Source organism: Teleopsis dalmanni, chromosome 2, assembly GCF_002237135.1.
Source record: "Teleopsis dalmanni isolate 2A chromosome 2, ASM223713v2, whole genome shotgun sequence".
NCBI lineage: Eukaryota > Metazoa > Arthropoda > Insecta > Diptera > Diopsidae > Teleopsis > Teleopsis dalmanni.
This window is the reverse complement of record NC_051847.1, coordinates 211,225,088-211,244,219: the sequence shown is the minus strand read 5'-3', so window position 1 is coordinate 211,244,219 and position 19,132 is coordinate 211,225,088.

Sequence of the window (19,132 nt, the reverse complement as noted above, 5' to 3'; positions counted from 1 at the left end):
ATATACATAGCTTTTATCAAAGTGGAATAACATAGGTGCCATAAACAATAATACATCGTACTACCAGTGTGACACAAATTTCCGATATATATATTTTTCTTTCCTTTACAAACATAAACAAACATAACACTATAACAAGCTTTAAAAACTAACTAATTAATAAAAGAAATATATTTGTGTACATCCCGTTTTTGTTAGTTACCCATGAGATTAGGTGGTCTTTAACGAACTAATCGGCGAGTGAGGCATGAGTTATTTAGAAGAAACCTGGCTTATTCGAAATAATATTCAAAAAATAATAGTTTATATTAAAAAAAGTTCAGTTCTATTTAATTAGAGGAGTTCATTGAACTAGGATTTTATCACATCTGTTTTAATACAACTTAATTTTTATTCTGCGCCACATTATTTAAAGAAAAAATTTAATTGTCTAATGCAGCAAATTTAGTTTGATTTTTTAAGATGTCTTTGTGTCTCCTAAGTTATAAAAAAAAATTGAGCTTCCATAAAGTGCAGCAGACCAGAAGTGACTTAAATGGAAAATAGAATGATTGCAGAAGCAAAGAGAAAAAATTCTGTTTGCGATGGATAATTGCCATATCTTTCTGATAAAATTAAATAAAATGTAGATAAAAAGATATAAAGATATTTTAAAAAATAAAAGTTTGAATTTTAGTTTAAATTTAGTAGTGGCCATAATCTAACGAGAATAATATTAAACTCGATTTCAATTCCTGTTCACCAGATATGGGAACTCTTTCTTCCTTCATCCAGGTTTTCGCCTTTTAAACGTCTTGGGAGGATGATAGATCGAAGGTCTCAATGCAATGCTTCACTGTTGGGATGATTTCTCTTCTATTCACGTTCATTATCACCAAGTCACGGCTCTGCTTACTTTGTATCTGTACTACATGGCCGACTAAATATTGACGATCGTACATTGAGCTATAACGTGGTAGTAATATCCACTTGCTATTTGTGCTTCAGGTCTACCAAAAAGTCGTATGCTCTGAGGAAATCTGCACCTATGTTTGGACAGCTCACATTTGCGACTACAACAGTTGTTGATAGTGATTTAAGTGTAAGAATGGTCTATTATGATAGTGTAATAGCACTCGCCTGGTTCGCAAATTTGGTTACCTAGTCTGGCCAATCAAATCAACACTTGATGTCTGCAAAATCGCAAGAATTTGACGGTGCAACCAATGAGATTTGATGAAGTCGTCGCTTATACGGCATTCACACTGGCTGATAATGGCTCATTTTGGTCAAAAATCGAAAATGAGAAGCGAATTTAAAGAAAAAATCTTGCATATAAAATTTCAAGCGCGAATGAGCCATTCCATCACATTCTGTATGAATGCCTCTCTCGCAAAGGAATACATTGAACATACCCTAAATAAAAGCATCTGCTGTTTTGGTTTGAATCTAAATTTTTGTATTGTTTATTTGCGCGGCACTGGTGTTCTCACTAGACTTTACGCAAAGCTGTTCTATGAAAACCTGTGTAAAGAGCGTAATTTGGTGCTTTATTTGTGTTACACTCTCAGTTTGGATTTTACTTGTGTTTTACTTGAGTTTTACTACGAGTAGATTGTGGAACAGAACTTTTACTTCAAGTAAAATTTTTGTTGATGTATGAATCAGCTGTTTTGGTTTGAACTTAAATTTTTATATTATATATTTGGCGCGGCAATGGTATGCTCTCCAGATTTTACATAAAGCTGTTCCATAAAAATCTGTGTAAAGAGCGTAATTTGACTATTTGTGTTACGCTCTCAGTTTGGACTTCACTTGTGTTTTACTTGAATTTTACTACGAGTAAATTGTGGAACAGAACTTTTTTATATAGTTTGCTTTCAATTTTCCGTACGAAATAAATGATAGTACTAGAAGTTACCAATTAGAATTTTTTTTTTTACTTTTTTATCTATTTTAATAAATATTTTTAAAATATTCTTACTTTTAACTACAATGTGTCCTGTTGTTTGCAGAACACTAATCCTCTTTAGTTGATTAATCTTTAATGAATGAAAGTTAATAAAGATTGAATAAAGTTCCGATTTATTTTTATAGTGAATGAATTATTAATTCTGTTTTTTTTTTTATAAGTTGTACAATTATTTTATAAGTAATTTATTATTTGTTATACAGTCAAATTCTGTTGATAATTTATTTAATTGTCACATAATTAAATAAAAATTAATAACACTAAAAATTCATTGCACAATGGAGACAATTTCATATATAAAAACGGAAAAACTCATGCATGCTTACATTTTTTGCAATTAAATCCAAAAAAAAAAAAATATAAAAAAAAATATTAATTTTACTACAATTTTCCTCTTCACAATACTGTGAAAATTCATTGACCGGGCAGAAATCGTCTCTCATGTCAGCTTAACAGTCTAATCTTCTGCTTCTTCTTCATTTTCTTTATACAATTTTCCTGCTTGTCGCTGCTACACAAACAAAAATTATTATTTCGCCAATTTTCAAAATAACAAACAATTGAATTGTGGGTGCAATTGTTGTGTGCAGCAAAAAAAAAAAAAACAACAAAAAAAAATATTTCACAGAATATAAGGAAAAACAGAAAACAAAATAAAAATAAAAAATAATCGTAAAGAAGGAAAATTATTCTGAAAATGTAAAGCTTAACTTTCGCTATTTCGTCGCCATTGTTCCCGACTAATGAAAGTACACATGTGAATGATTCAGATAAAGTCTGTCGGGCTTTAAATACAAACAAAGTAATTGATTAATTTTTTATAATAAAAGTTTTCTTTTATTAATTTATAAACTGAATGAAAATATAACAAATTCAACTCTTTGCCGCTATAAAAGCTCTATTCACAAAAGGTCATTTCACCATTCAGGCTTCGGAAAAAACCCAAAAAGTTATATAGTAGTAACCACCGATTACGCTTTAAACCCTGGTTCAGAACCGCTGGTGGGCAAGTGTATTGAGTCAACCCAGAGTTCTGTGGACTATACGTATTCATACCCAAATGTCGTTAACGGATTCGGCTAGTTTATAACATAAATAGTTTATATAAACTATAGTTATAGTTTATATAATAACTAACATATATGATATATGATCTCCAGCCAATATGCCTTGACTCATAATAAAGTAGCATCTGCTAACATGGTGATAATTTACACTAATAGCTCTAAACTAATTAAAAGAGTATTCGTATTCAAAAATACTCTCTCAAAAACCTATTTCTTCTGGAGGTCAGACCTGGGCATCTACAGAGAAAATGTTTAATAGTTTCTTTTAACTCCAAGTTTCTACAACTTCTGCAATGAGTTTTAAAAGGAATACGGAATTTCTCTGTGTGGGCTATATATATACATCTATGCACCAGTGATCAGAGGGAACTGCAGTAAGCATTTTAGTATACACGCCATTCAGTTCGAAGAGTTCTCAAGATTTAATTTTGTTGTGAGAAAGCCATGTTAACCGAATAGTTACATATGACCTAAGTGTCTTTTATTTATACTTATATGAAGAAGTTCCGTCTTATCAAAAAGACTAAAAGTTTTATTCGTTAGCTAACTGCTTCGGAACTTAACTTTTAAGATACTGAAGGAGGTGTGGGACAGTGTCAGGTATTGCAACCCATTTTTAAGTGTGCTTTGGTGCACAAGGCTGGTGCTTCAACATAAACTAACATATTGACTTCATATTTTGTTAATGCCAGTATTTGGATGGTGTTGTGGGACAGTATCTCATTTATGGTATCGCACCCCATTTTTAAGTGAGCTTTGGTGCACAAGGCTGGCACTTCAACCTAAACTAACATATTGACTTCATATTCTGTTAATGCCAGTATTTGGATGATGCACCGATTATTGCTTACGTTTATGCTCATGTAGATTTCCTAATAAAAATGTATGTCTGTTCGCTGCGAAGCCTGTGAATTGTTAGGATTGCAGACGCTACATTTTTGAAATGCAGCACTAATAAAATTACTAACAACACATGATTACCATTATTTGTTTTTGTTTTTGTTTTTGTATCTTTTTGTGGGAATATACACAAGTCGTATTAATTTTTCATACTTTTATGGACTATAAAATCATTTTCATAATAAAAATTTTTATTTTAATTACTTCAGCTTACGGTTTATATCTTCAAACTGTTATTAATACGAAGAAAAGCGCAGCTTAGGTAAAAAAGCAAAAAATTCAAAATATGTTTCGTATATCATTTGAATTATTTATTTTATTAAAAATTTATCTTATTCTTGTTCTTGTTCTTGAGTTAGTGCTATTACGCACTTTTACTCTATAATGGCTGGGGGGCTTATCAATACCCCACACTAGTCTTTAACTAAGCTAAGAAATCATATCATTTATTTGTCTTTTAGTTGCTGACGGACCTTAAATCAGCATATCTTCTTGAGAGTCCAGAAATGGAGGGGTTAAGGGCGGGGTTAAGTAGCGTATCAACTCTAGTGATATTTTTTAAAGCTATATAAAAATGGCATAAAATAGTTCTAAGATTGTTAGTTGGCATGAATGAGTTAGTTCCTAATGAGTTAGGAACTGTAAGTGATTTTCGGCACATTTCTATATTTGGTTTGGTTTTTGGATAAGGTCCAAATATAATATGTAGATCAAAAAGCAATTTGCTTTTACATTTAAATTATTTATTATTTTAATTAAAAATTATAAAAGAGGAATAAATCATTTGCCGCAAAACAGAAACTGCATTCTCATGTCGTTTTTTGGGGGAGCGAAATTCGATTCATTTTCCTGCATGTCTAGACATGAAAGCCTTGATGTTTTTATTCTGTGATTTTAGTAAAAACACTCACTGACATACTTTTTGATTTTAATTTCAAATTATATTTAAAAAAAACTAAAATAAAGATGGGATCAAAAACAACTTTAAAGTGAAATTAGAAATTTTGAATGCATTTTGACTTAAATTAACTAAAAATTAAGCGCCTTTATCCATCAGAGAAAGAGACGAACTTCAGTTGAAGTATAAACTAATTTACTTTTATTTCATTCTTGCGTTTTTTTAAGCGGTTTGACATAGTGTGGAATGGTAGGGAAAACTTTCAAAGGAGTCCATCCCTACTCCGTCTGCCGGTGCTCGCTCAGCGTATAATCTGAGACAACAAATAATTGCTAGCAATTCAACCGCAAAAGAACTCGTCTGCATGGAATTGTGTTTGCGCCTTTAAAGGTGTAAATAAAATTGTCAGGAATCAGACATTTTTATTGACCACATTTTACGAAATCAGAGAGAATTGTCTATTAAGTTCGTCTTCGGACAGGCAAGCGCTGGTAATTGTTATTTATTTGGCACCGCACCGCAAGTACGCCACCGACACTTAGCGCAACTTCCAACTGTGGGCTATGGGCGCGGCATTGGCTACAATTCCAAGGGATTAAATATTTCGCAACTTTAATTTGCAAACAAAATGTAAAAAATAAAAGTAAGGATATTAAAAAAAAAAAAAAAGAATGAAATATTTAATGTATTTTTAATGTTACATGGAGACGAGGCAAAATCCTCCAGTGGCAATAAACCACAAAAATTGCAATTGAAGTTCATAAACTTAAGAGTTTTCTAGAAATTATTGCCAATTAGAAGAATTAGAGAAAAATGCATAAAGGAAGTACATGAAATGGGTGCAGAAATGACGAGGCAAAAAAAGTTGATTTATCTAAATACATTAGATATGTCACAATTTGATGTAGAAGAAAAGGAGGAAGAATGATAAATAAGTAATTTATAAAGAATTGTAGTCACTTCTAACAGAATGTTTCCTTTCTATGAATTGTTAGATTTCTAATAAAGTTAGTTTATAAAAATAAATTCTTTTCTCTCTGTACAGAACGCTCAAAAAATAAGTGTCAATAAATTTTGAGCACTATCTTTTTAGAAGCAATAAAGTAGAAATAGAATAACGAAGGAATGGAATAACAGTAGGTGATTCTTCTAGGAAGACACAACAGTGGTTGAGTTGCTCCTTGTTTTGGTGTGTAATACCAATTCATTTCTTTTGAACTCTCTATTCCTGTGTCAGTTCCTTAATAATTTTCTTCGAAGCAGACACCCTTCGACCTTTCGATGAAAATTTTTCTATTAAATATTTTTAAACAAAATATAAGATATCCACTAGCACTTAAAAATTAAATGGTACTACTCATTGCTTATGTCTGGAAAAAATGTTTCATTATCTCGTCTTTCTTCTCGTCTTTCTTATTAGGTGTAGTATTCATTCTTGAGGAGCTATAATATCTTTCTCAATCATTTACTTAGTAACCATTCCACATAAACACTGAAGACTTATGAGATATTCTATAGGTGATAAAAACCTAAGGTTGTTGTTACTTTCTTATGTCTTGAATAGGAACAAAGAAGTTATTATATGATTTTTTCCTCTCTTCTCATCATCTTTGCAGTTGTTATTGGGTAAAATATTCATTTTTAAGGCGTATCAACTCAATAAACAATAGCCGGTGATGACATATAAACATTAAGATTTCATTCTTTCGAATTTCAGTGAAGTCTCAGTGAATTTTTAAGGCTGATTTTTGAGACCACTTTTACAACAACAACGTAGTTTAACAGAAATCAGATGGCTTGACTATGCAAGTCAATGTCAAACTCATTCATATCAATATTCCATAACTGCGAACTTTTTTGTTCAGGTCAGTAGAAATCTTTGATTAATTTCAGCTCACTTTTTTAACTTTTCTTTTTCTTAGTAGGGACTCAAATCAAACTTTTGGATAGTAGTAGGTTATAATAAATGATACCTTAAAAAGTATCCCAAAACATATAACACTATTTTTGGCGTCGATTCCGACTTTGTCATTTTGATAGAACTTTATATTTTCTCGATTAAGAAACAGAAGGCAGTTCATGCAACATTAATGTACCTTATTGAGTTCTAATCATCCACTATCATATACTTCCAAACTCGATTTTGTTCTATTTCGTCAGCGATTTGTTGATGGAACTTCATGTGACTCCCAAAGATTGACAGCTTGAATCTGTTTTACTTAATCGGGGATTCGGTGGTATTTTCTGAGGCCGTCTAAATACTGTTTATTACGCATAAATTTAAATACTATTTTAAATTTCATAATTTGGAAATATATTAAAAAAAAATATGAGAAAAATTTTAAAAAATATGAGAAATTTAATTAAATAAATTAACCAATACATATAAAAAATAAATAAAGAAATTAAATAATTTCTAATAAACAGTAAAACAAGCTCTAAAACTAATAAATTCTTATTAAAAATAAAAAAATAATTTAGAAAAAAATATTCGTAATCAAAATCATATTTGTAAAATTCCATGCAAAAAAATAAGGTTAACATAATAAAAATAAAATTAAATTTAGATAATATATAAATAAATATATTAATATTAAATATGTAATAATAAATTACTAAGTACGTAGTAATAATAAATATAAATAATTTACAAAAGCACTATATATTTATATTAAAAAATGTTGCTACGTGCGAAAGAATAAGATAAACACAATAAAAAAAATAATGTTTATATAAAATAAGTAAATAAATTTATTAATATTAAATATATAATAATAAATAAATAAGTATATAATAATAATAAATATAAATAAATAAACACTATATATTTATATTCAAAAATGTTGCTACTATATTGAACAACATGTTTATTACGCATCAAAAACCAACATGTTTACTTATTTCCAAATCAACATGTTTCCCCTTTAGTTTACTTTGGATTTCAACTTCAATTTGCAACATTATTTTTCTCACCTGCAGCAACAATCAACAGCAAAAACTCTACAAAAAGTATTTTGGCGCTGTTTGTTTGGAGCATTTTTACCGGTTACAAATATGTTTTATGTTCGAACACAACAATATAAAAAAAATGAATCTTCATTCCTTCGCAAACCTCAAACAACTGAACAACTGAATAACTGAACAACTTCCACACAAAATCAAAACAATCAACACAACACAACACAACTTCATAAGCAGCAATACAGCACAGGCGCCGTATCGCAATTCGGTTGGCTCCCAACATAGCAAAGCAAGTGAATTCAGTTTCTGGTTGTATTTCGTGCGTGTTGGTTTGGTAATACGGAAGAAGCGGAACAGTACAGATTGAAATTGTTTTGCGATTGAACAGTTTGACCGGTTAGTACGTTGGCACGTTCGTTTACTACTTCGTATACATTGGACACAACTCAGGTTGCTGTGAAATGCAGTTACGCACAAGTGCGTTCCGTCTCAGTGATTGATTGACAACTGTCAGTTACAGTTGCAGTTTGTGTATGTCGATGTCGGAGACGTGTGTTGCGCGTTGAACAGTGAATGGCAAGCGGTGTCGTCGGACCGTAGTCAACGTAGTTGATCTCGAATTTCATAGAACGATTTTTAATTCATAATAAATTATGACGAAATGAAAGAACAATAAATTGTAAAAAAAAATTAAAGAGAGAAATATTATTATTTTTTTTTAATAATAAAGAACTGGAAACCGGCTTCGTGGTGCAGTGCAATTTTTACGGTTGTTATTAATATATAAGCGTATACATTTTCTTCCCCTTGGCGTCATTTGATTCTAACGCCACAAGCTGCCGTTAAAATTGTTTTGATTTATTTTGTTTTGTGTCTTTTAGTTGCTTTTATTGTGTTTTCATTGTTGTTGTTTTTTTTATCTGCCTTGCTGCATTGTAAATACTTCCACGCTTTAACTGTCTACGAAATGAAGACGGAATCAACGCTAAAAAGGGCTGAAAGGGGAAAATGCCTTAAATTGCCCTCTTGTGGCGCTAAGCTGTTTGACGTAATTTTTTTTTTCTGTGTGTTTGCTTTATTATTGAAATTTTGTTTTAATCACGAGAATTTTTTCCCATTGAATGGGAGGTATTTTTCTGAAGATAATTTGAAAGGATTTTTTATAAACAATTTAGGTTTTGTGGAAAATAATTAAAAAAATTCTGTGAATTTATTAAATTCGAAATTACCCAAAAAAAGGACGTTTTGAAGAAGTTTTGTTGAAGGAGTGGTTTTGTTGTGTAAAAATCAGTTTAGTTTGGCTAACGAAAACAAATAAAAATAGAAGGCAAGAAAAATGAAATTCAAAATTAATAATAATAATAGAATGACAATAATAAAATAATAATAATGAAATAATTATAATAACATAAAAATGAAATAATACTAGTTAAATAATGATAATGAAATAATAATAATAATATAATAATAATTAAATAATAATAATAAAATAAAAAAAAAAAATAATAATAATAATAAAACGATAACAATAATAAAATGATAATAATATAATAATAATATAATAATAATATAAAATGACAACAATAAAATGACAATAACAAAATGATAATAATAAAATGAGTTATATGAGTTAAATAATGATAATGAAATAATAATAATAATAAAATAATGCTAATAATAAACTAAAAGTATTAATAATAAAATGATAATAATAATAATAATAAAATGATAATAATGAAATATTCATAATAAAATAAAAACGAAACAATAATAGTTAAATAATGAAATAATAATAATAAAATAATGATAATAATAAAATAAATATAATAAAATGATAATAATAATAATAAAATAATTATAATAAAATGATAATAATGAAATAATAATAATAATAAAATGACAATAACAAAATGATAATAATAAAATAATAATGATAGAATGAGTTATACGAGTTAAATAATGATAATGAAATATTAATAATAAAATAATGATAATAATAAAATAAAAGTAATTATAATAAAATGATAATGATAATAATAAAAAGATAATAATAAAATAATAATAATAATAGCAATGAAATAATAAAAGGATAATATTAAGAGAATAATAAAATAATAATAATAAAATATAATAATAAAATAATTATAAGTAAATATTAATAATAATATAAAGTTAATAAATTTATAATAATAAAAATTAATAATAAAATTTAATTTTGTTATTAATCAAATTGTTATTCATCAAATTATTAATGATTCAAGTTATTAAAAAACACGACTTATGCCTGGGTAAATTAAATTTTATAAAAATATAAGTCGAATATATCAATTAAGTATTAAAAAATTAATAATAATAAAATGAACAATATTAAAAAAATTCAAATAAATGCCTAAAAAAAAAATAAAAAAAGTTAAAAAGGAATAAAAAAAAACTAATACTTTTAATTATATAAAAGAAATTGTGAAAAAAAACAAAAAAACTTAATATACAAAACTACAATTACATATATAACTTCTTTACCAAGTCTATGTCCAGGAATTACTATGCGATAATTAAGTGTGTGTGTCTTACAACTCCCATTAAAAGTTCACTATTCAAGAGGGCAGTGGCATAATATAGAGTTATCATGCTTTTCATAGCAATATACTCTAACTTCAATGATAGTAATTTTCGAAGCCTTTTAAGTCTTTCCACAATTGATTTTATAGATGTATTCAGGTATGTTAAGATAAAGATAACGCAAGTTTCCTTCTAGGTTCACACCACAAACTCTTTCTGATGATTTAACAACCACTTTAATATTCTTCGAATTTATAAACATCACTCATTTTTTCCCAATATAGTCCTTTAATTGTCAATAGACCAATTGATCGTGCAGCAATTCTATATAGGTCTATAATAGGTTGTTCTTCTTTTATGGTATATCCCAAAACCGAATAAAATAATAATTTTTATTCTTTGAATTAATTATTATTTATTGATTTTCTATGTGTTTAATTTTTATTGTTTTTAGTTTTTATTATTAATAATTATGATCACTTGTTATTTTTAAATTCGTTATAGATCATTTTATTTATATAGCATAGTTAATTATTCGGGTATATTGATTGTTTTTAAATTTGATAGTTTTTTAAATATTATAAATTATATATATAAAATATATTATTCTAATATTTGCTAATATAATATAACAAATTTGTTATTTTTAATTAAAAAATAATAATAATATTTAATAATATTCATTATATTACTTTTTTTTGTTATGTTTTATATTTTTTATTCTTAACAAGTAATTATTATTAGTACTTAACATTTTTAATTAACAAATTATTATTATTATTATTTAGAATTTTAAATTTTGTTTCAATAATAATTTAATAATTGTATTTGTTTTTTGTATATTTTATTTTATTTTATTTTATTTTATTTCATTTTATTTTATTTTATTTTATTTTATTTTATTTATTTATTATTTATTTATTATTAATTTTACTTTATTATATATTTTCAAAAAATATTTTTTTGTATTCAAAAAGTTCATTGATTCTAATTTAAATTATTTTTGTAATTTTTATATTTGTAATAAAGCTATATATTTTTTAATTTGAAATTTCACATTTTTTTAAGTTATAAAAAATATTAATATGTTATTTTGAGTGAATTTTATTTTATATTTATTTATTTTTTTTTTTATTTCACTTTATTGTTTTTTTTATAATGAATAATTTTAAATAATTTAAATTACAATGAAATTTCTTAAAGACTTATTGTCTGGAGAAGGGCTGTCCAAACCAGATGCGATCGCGGGCCAAAACAAATCACTGTATAGATTGGGGGGCCACAGAAACAAATACATATGTTCATAGTTGTTTTCGACAAAATAAAAATATGGTTATAATGTTAAATTTAATTTTATTTATTTATCAATTTAAATTCATTTATTTGGTGTACCATAAAAATAAAATAAAATAGTTTTACCAAAATATATCAAAGGAAAATTTGCGTAATTGTAGTAGATTAAAAACATGTCACGGGCCGCACAAACATTAGTCTCGAGCCGCATGTGACCCGTGGGCCTTGTTTTGGACAGCCCTGGTCTAGAGTACTGCTTTAATTTAACACAATTGTAATTTAATTATAATTATTTTATATATAAAATATTATTATTATTACAAATTAAATTTGTATTAATAGTAGTATAGTATATGAGAATATTAAATGTTAATTTAATTACAAAGCAGATTTCGCGTGGATTACTTATAGACCATTGCGATTCCCTAGGTGTGATTTTAGAAAGTTTAATTAGTAGAAAATTAGTCAAAAATCGTAAGTCTGATAGTCACGTTCAGCTTATAAGTTGAAATAAACATTTTTTTGTTATTTCAACTTTTGTGCTCCTTTTTATATCATCGATAATTTATTTTTAAACTATTATCTTATATTATATATAAAGTTATATGATGTTTATGTTATATATAAGTTTTCTGTTATTATCTATTGGTGACAACTAAATGTTTGAATAAGATAATTTTTTTTAAAAAATACTCCTTCTTACAAAATAATTTTAACTGGCAGCGAATTTGTTTATAATAATTTTTTAATATTTTTATTTGTAAAGATTTTTTTTTGAACAGTAGTGAACTACAACAACAAAAATTAATTTCATATTATTATGAATTTTTGTTCTTGTAGTTCACTACTGGTTGAAAAAAAAACCTCTTTATGAAATATACTAAGTTTCTATTAAATATAATAGTCACTTTCGTCTTAAAATTTGACGTCAAATTACAACTTAAATTTTTATTTGTAAAATATATTTACTATAATAATAATATTAATTTTATTTTCTTATTGAAGGTTTTGAAATTAAATATTGCAAAAATAAAATAAATAATAAGCAAAGAATAAACAATTTTAGAAAGAATTTCTATGAATTTCTATCTGTTTTTCTATGAACAGATAATGTAAAAGCATTTTTAAAAATATCTTTAGGCAAAAAACAGTTTAGAAAAAAAAAATTATTTAAAACTAAACAAATAAAATGAACTACGAACTGAAAATAGAAGTTTAAGAGCTTTTTAAAAGATAATTATGATAATAAAAATAATAATAAAACAAAGATCTAAGTTTCAACAAACATATACATACAAATTTAAGTAAAAATATATATAAAAATATATATAAAAGTATAAATAAAAATTAAACAAACTTAATAACTTCACTTAAAACTTTTCCCATAAAATATAAAATAAAACAATTTCCTTGAGCTGAAGTGTTTCGGTGTTTGTATAAAAAATTGCAACAATAAAAATAGTCATAATTGCTGCCGTTGCTGCTGTCAATTGCTGCATTAATCGTCAACAATTATAAAAAAAACACTGCGCTTAGATAGACGCAATCCGCTCAGAACTGCAATCTGCAATCTGGAATCTGTAAACTGAAATCTTTGCAGCGTTAGATTTACTATGTTTTACATGCAAAATTGCTTAGCCATATTCCGTGTAGATACGCGATTTGTGAGCGAGTGAGGTTGTGCGGTTGGCCGGTGAGACAGTGCACCATTGCTCCATTGTGCCCCGTTCCTGTGGTTGTCTAATTGCTTATAATGATCAAATAAGTGCTCCATTAATAGTTTTACACATTTCCTGCTCCATACTCCATACTACTTAGTAATTGTACAGTGACTGATGCGATTGTGAGCTGACAGCTAAGATGGCTTAACTCAGTATACCGTTTAGCGTTAAATTGTGTAATAAAAGTATTAAAAAATAGAAAAAGTAAAAATAAATAAATAGTAAAGTTGTATATAAATTACAAAAAATGAAAAAATAAAAAAATAAAAAAATAAAAAAATAAATGTTAAAAATAGTGAAAAATCTTTGCAATAGGAAATTCTGTGAAAAATGTGGCAAATGGAAATCTTGTGGTTTTACAAGTAACTGACTATTACTGACTAAGCTTTTATTCGCAACGCGAACCGAACTGTAAACATTGAATTATGTTTATTACTCGTCGTCATGTTGCCCATGTTGACAACATTTAATCATTAAAACAAGAACAAAAACGAGTAGCTGGAACCCAGCAACATTTTTCTCTTCCGCCGCGCTGTGTTGTCCAGCAACAATTTCTGTGGGATTTTTAATGGCAACAAGTACTGTTATCGACGCCTCAGCAATCAAATCCAACCGACCCAACAAAGATATATCGTGGATCGTTTATCGTTTATCTTCTATCGCATATTGCATTTGCATATACGTTGCTGCACTTGGTCGTTTGTTGTTTTTAGCTTTAGCTGGCACAAAGTGAGCCAGCAAAGTTTTAAGCAACCCACATCGCGAGGAGTTCAGTGAAGGTAAGTGAGTGGAAACAGAAAAATTTTATATTTTCTTCTAACCTATCTATACTATTTTCTAATAGCTTTTTTATATTCTAAATTAAGTGTTAAATTCTAGCTGTTTTCTGTTTTCCGTTTTCTGTTTTCCAGCGAGCGTAGACTTTCTTCAAAAGATACTTTCAGTATTCAATTTACTCGTAATTGCTCTTACATATCTAGAGCAATTGCGTAGGCAGGAGTTGCCTGACTTTTCTAAGAATTCTAATATACATTTTTTGTTGTCGTATTCATAAATAATTAATGATTATCAATTTCAAATTAAATGTTTTATACATTTTTTACAAATTGCATAATATTGCTTTCGACAGATATTAATTTATTTGTATTTGATTGGATTTAATAGATTTTTATGTTGATTGAAAGAATTGAACGCTCCTTAGTGTGGGTGGCTGTAAATAGTAAATAGTAAATCTCATTGGTCACACTTGTAAGTTTAGATTTAGCATGTTAGCATACTGATATCTACATATCTCCTTTCTTATACAAAATTATTCGATATATTGAGTACAAAAAACTTTGTATTTTGATGAACATTACTTCCTTGAAAAGTCTTAACGCTTTGTCATCGATATAGTTTCGGATGGGGTCAACTTGCAGATCACTGTAAATACACAACTTTCGAATATATCAGATCATTTAACAATACAATAATTGATGTTTTTTTTCAAGGCTTTCTTTTTGAATAAAATAAATTTTTTTCGGCGAATAAACATTTTGTTTTTCTATATAATCACCTTTTAGCTCGATACATTTAGTCCAGCGTTTTTCTAATTTTCTTATTCCCTCCAAATAAAAGCTCTCAAAATACGCCTTTGTTTCGGTAATGACTTCTTCATTCGGCTCAAATCTCTTACCGCCCAGCCATTTCTTTAGGTTTGGAAACAGAAAATAGTCGCAGTGGGCTAAATCTGGAGAATATGCTGGATGAGGTAGCAGTTCGTATCCCAATTCGTGGATTTGGGATCGTGATGCTTAAACAGCACACGAAATTCACTTTTTTCCATTTTCGTAAAAATTCACGAGATTGTCTGCTAGCTTGCTCAAAATTACAAAGTTGCCCACTGGTAGATTACAGCTGACGGCAGCACTGTTGCATTTGGAGTAACTGCGCGAGAAATTCAAAAAGTCCCTGACTTATCAAACTGCGCTCGTAGTATACCATGGATATCAAGAAATAGTTGTTGTCCTCTGATATTAATATATATCTTACAGCTGTTATTTCAGAGATATCATAATTTTCGTTGCAAAGTTTTGATCCTTTATCCTTGATGTATTTTTCAACAGTCTCAATTCGCAGAAATCTGTGTTTTCTACCATTCCAAAATACTATAGTTATTAAGGCCATATACTTTATTGAAAAGTCTTAACATTTTATCTTTAATATAGTTTTTAACAGTAGCATTTTACAGATCTATATGTAAATTTCCTATTTTAGTATACCACGGTCATCAAGATCACATATTTTGTGAAAAAAATGTAATCCCTTAACCTTTATGATTTTACATCTATACGAATTTTGCAGATCTACTATTCTGATATACAATGTATTATTATTATGGTTGAGAATTTCGAACTGTAACCTACAGATGCATTAAGCTTCAGAGTATTTCTCCTAATGCGACTTCGTCTATAAATTGTAGTATTGAACTCATATTATCGACTTTTATTTCTCCATCCGATATGAGATGCCCAGTTAAGTACTTTTTTTGTCATATAGCTTTAATGATTTTCTTTAGAGCTATTTAATGGCAACTTGTTGTCTATGTAGAGACAAAAGAGAGTGAAAAGAGACAATAGTAAAAAACATAAGATAGTATTTGAAGAGTTCTACCTACTTCAACCATTCCATCTTTCTTGTACTATGATTATAGCTAGAGATAATGTTTGCGTCACTTAGTAGAGTTCCACCTTTCCCAGTCATTGCATCTATCTATCCATATCTTTGTATTATAATTACATCAATAACTATTGTATGAGGAAACCATTTCTGATTCCCTCTTGTAGATTTCACATTCATTATCACTGTAAATCAGTAAGTTCCATGGCTCTCAACCGATACTAACTGGATTTCAATTAAAATAATGCTTCAAGCGAATTCGCTGCGAGCGTCTTATGTTCTCTTGGCGCATTTATGTAACTGAAATGTATCTAAATTTTTCTCAAAATAATTTCTCATTAATAATTAAATTCAGTAATAATAACTTTTTTAATAAACTTGAAATATTAACCTTTCAATTCCGAATTAACTTTTGGTTTATTTATTGCTTAGGACCTTAAATACAAGTTATCTTGTTAATTTGTTTAAAATGTCATATTTGCAGAGTATTTATACAAGAATCTGGAAAAGTATTTTGGTACTCAATGTTTTAGTGCAGTTTATGTAAATATTCCAAGTAATCAGAGTTTATAAGTTTATTAGTTATTATACCTTTTAACTACATTCCAAACTATAGAATTGAAGGGCTAATTACTGTATCAATTTATTCTATACATTTTTATATTTCTTTAATTAGAAATGATATAATATTTACTGAATAATAAAAAACTTCAGCAAGTAGTTATTTTGATTGCTATGGCTTGAGTTGTTCTCTATTTAATCTTACGGCTTGGCATTACCACACTCAATATTTCTGCGTTTCATTAAGTAATCAATTTTAATTACTCCGGTTTTATTTAATGAAACCACAAAGTCAGTAAAGCAAATGAGTATCTAAAGTTATAAACAGCTTTTTCCAACTCCAACCTGGACGGTTCGCGCAATCACATCACAGAGTGTATTGCAGAACTTAATAGAGTCCTCATTATTTGTTATATTTATTTATGAAGGTAAAGAAAAAAAATATTAAAATCGTGTTGAATTGATTTGCATGCTAATAAATATTGAAATTGTTAATATTAAAAAATCATTATCAATATTTGTACATGCGAAAGAATCCAATTAATCAAGCAATCACTCACTCAAACCGTACAAATATATGGAAAAAACGGTCTCAAAAAAGAGGAGGCGCGGCTGCCGTGGAGTCGTGCGCTAATACACATTGGAGGAGTTACTTTAATAAATTGGTTTAATGTATAATATCTATGTTAGCAACGCTCTGAAGTCGTTGTACTCATGTAAAGACAGCTACCGGATACACCTCATGCATGGATTTTAAAAACCCATAATTTAGTTTATCATAAATAGAATGCGAATTAAAAAAATTTCACAAGTGAAAAATTAATACAGAAAAAAAGAATATGATAAAAAGGGGAATTTAATAATAAAGAATTCAATGTTTTGCTGTAAGTAAAGCCCAGTTTAAGGCATTGTTTGTAGCAACATTTGCACCACCAGCTTTAATGGGAACTTGTTGCCATATTTTGATACAGTTTTCAACGCTGAAACTGTAACACACGCGACCGACTAGTAACCATCGCCGCTCCTTTGCAGTTCCAGTTACTCGCACTGCGACGTGCTCATGCAATCTGTGTTCTCCGTTCTATTCTGGAACAGAACGTAGTGCGGACTTTTTTTCACCGTTGCAACATGTTGTGCAACTGTTGATTCTAGTCGCAGTAGCCAAAGTGGCTACAAAAACTGTGCAGATTTGTTATTTTATTTTATTTTACTACTACATTTACTGCACTTTACTCCTGTTGTTTTTGTTGTTTTTGTAGTGCATGTAAACATTTCTTATGTAATTTTTTTTTCCATCCAATCCAGCCAGCATGCATCTATCTTTGTTGGAGCTATTTACATACATGCAACATTTTATGTTTTACTTTACAAAATCGCAACGAACTGCTTTGTGTGATTCTTCCTCCGTGCACAATCTCTGGGTTATTGATGTTTATTGTTTTAATTTGTATAATAGATTTATGGGCATTTTATATTTTCATATGAGGCTTTTTGTTATTAAAGTTTTTTTCTATACACAACTTGTCGCTTAAAGCAGCTGCAAGTTGTTGCTATTGAATGAAACATGGAGTTTATTGACTGAACTGAAATTTTATCAAAAACTTGTTGTCGACTATCGATCGCTTCCTACTGAGTATTCAGAATATATGTATATTATGCATATATATATATATATAGTCAAGCTTCCATAACTCGAACTTCTATTACTCGAATTTTCTATAAATCGAACTAAATACATTATTTAAATCGAAGTCTTCATAAGTCGAGTCTCGAAGTCTCCATAAGTCGACTAAGTTGGGTCATTCACGGCAACCTCATCGTAAACTTCACAAATTGTTCAACTTGATTTTGAAACAGTTTCTTTTTTTTATATGGTAATAAAGCATCACATAGCATATATCTTGATCTGTTACTCATTTTCAAAGCAATATAACTTTTTCCACAAGCAACGAATTACACTGCTGGTTTTTCAAGAAAAATTTGGCCTAAAATATCAAATACAGAATCGTTTGACGCGCTCAAAGAGTGTTGCCAGATAAATGAGTACTAACACTTTCTAGTGACAAAAAACTGTGTATCCAATATTAGTTGGGTTCGTTTTGACGTTACAACAAGTGAGATTTTTCTAGTCTTATGCTATCTTTAATTAAAATAAGGTGTTATGCTTATGTATGGTGATGTGGCAAGGATTGTGTCAATGGAAGGAATATACTAGATTTTTTCTCTATTCTAAGTATTAATAAGAATTTAGCTTTAACAACATGAAAAAATTTTCAGTTTAATATTTAATAATATTATTGTCCTTAATTGGATCTCTTTATTCTTAGATATCCATAGATAGCTTTTAGTTTATCTTTCTAACATGTATTTTTTAAACAAAATATTTTTTTATGTATATGTAAAGAATTCATAAATTTTGTTTTTCTCAGAAATCTATCTATCTGGTATTTAAATTGAATTCGTCTAATTTATTCCGTTTTTTATTCACAATCCATTTTCATATTAAAGTCATCCATGTTAACACCTAAAAACTTCAAAGCATAAAAAACGTGCCTGCATCTCA